We start from the raw sequence: 1890 nt of genomic DNA on the forward strand, positions 1-1890 counted from the left end.
CAGCAATGCACCATGCTTGAATTTTTGACTGCCAAAGGAGTTCTGTCAATTGAAATTCACTGACAAATTCACATTGCTTATGGTAGTGACATGAAAACTGTGCATCACTGGGCCAAAAAAATGTAACAATGGTGAATCAGGGAGAGCTTATTTATGTGATTAAGAATGAAATGGATGGCCTGTAATGACAACCAATGAATTTCACATGAGAAAGGCTGACAATCAGCAAATCACTCAAAGAGACATTGCTCTCAACTTTGGTATTTCACGGGAATGTGGGGGTCACATTATTAAGTTCTTCAGTGTCAAACAGTTTGTGCGATGTAAGTTCTCTTACACACTGTTGGCAGAGATTAAATTTTCAAGAGCAGAAATTTGCCAGCAATTGTTGTCACTGCCAAGAAGGAAGGTGAGGAATTTCTTCACAGCATCCTAACAGGCAATGAAATATGTCCTTGTCATTAATGATTGAAAAATGAAGTGTCAACCCATGGAATATTATCACAAAACTTCACTTGTCAAAAAAAATATTTCCTGACAAATCAGACTTTGTCAGGAAGACTCATACTTACAGGTTTTGGGGATGCAGATGGTTTTATTCATATTCCTTTCTTTGAATCCTGGATTAAGAACAATTCAATTCATTGCAATTCTCAAAATTTGAAACTGATTAAACAATAATTCAATAGCACAAGAAGGGAAATTTTGTTACAACACAACTCTAGGCATCACACCTCACAAATCACAAGAAATAATTGCAAAGTTGGATCTACTATCTTACTCCATTCATCATATAGTCCTGGGATAGGCTTCCACCTTTTCCCAAAATTGAAGAAATACCTTCATGAATATCTGATTTACTTAAATGAAGAGGTAAACAGGGATCTCAAAATCCATATAAAAAAATAAGGTATGGATTTATTTTCTGACTGCCTTAAAAGCTTGCCTATTATTAACTGAAATATGTAGCAAATGATGATTATGTGAACAGGTAACCGAAGGCTTCATTTCAAAGACTGTTTTCTTGTTTCATTTATTAAAGTATCTCTACTTAAACTAAACCTATGGAGGTGGAGGTGTTACTTCTTTTTCAACATTTTAATTTATTTATTTACTCTATATAGCTGCTTATCTCACATAGTCACTGTGGACAACGAACAGGAAAACAATAGCAATATAATTAAACCACCAATATGTTAAAATTCCTAATACAGCAACATTTCTAATGTTTATCTCGTTCTGCAAAAAGACAAAGCAAAACAAAATAAAGTATCTCCATGTGGCTTGATGCTTCCCCATGATAACTGATTATTGCAACTTTTATTCATTGAAACAAGTATCCCATAAGTTTAAATGTAAACTTGTTGCCATCGCGCCATAAATACAGATCAAGTTATATCGTTAAAAACTTGAGTCTCACATTTAAATAGATAAATTTACATTCCTAGCAAGTATCCTTTTTCCTGCTTACGTCTGGAAGTTGCTTTCTTTCTTTTCAGTCAGAGTACAAGTACAGAGCACTAGATCATTATTTGCTGCATAGGAATTGGTTTATAAGGAACATTTGCTCAGAATAATAACAACTGAGAAGTGTTGATTCATTTTCTGGTCCTTGCTGTTTTAGAAAGTAAATCAATGTATGCAAATATCTGGAAATTATTTCCAATATTCCTATTTAAACAAATAAAGATTCCCCTCCCCCAGTGAATGTCTATTCAATCCTTTTACTAGAGTCTAATAGAACACAAAACAAACTTCTGGGTTCTTCTTGTCTTCTGTCAGTCACAAATTATCTATCTCATGATTAGTTGTCCCATTTTCTTTGCCTACAATTGTTTATATCTCAGTTCATTTGAAGTATCTTACCTCAAGGGTATGTTCTTCATTAGT

This window comes from Thamnophis elegans, chromosome 4 (assembly GCF_009769535.1).
Source record: "Thamnophis elegans isolate rThaEle1 chromosome 4, rThaEle1.pri, whole genome shotgun sequence".
Taxonomy (NCBI): Eukaryota; Metazoa; Chordata; class Lepidosauria; order Squamata; family Colubridae; genus Thamnophis; species Thamnophis elegans.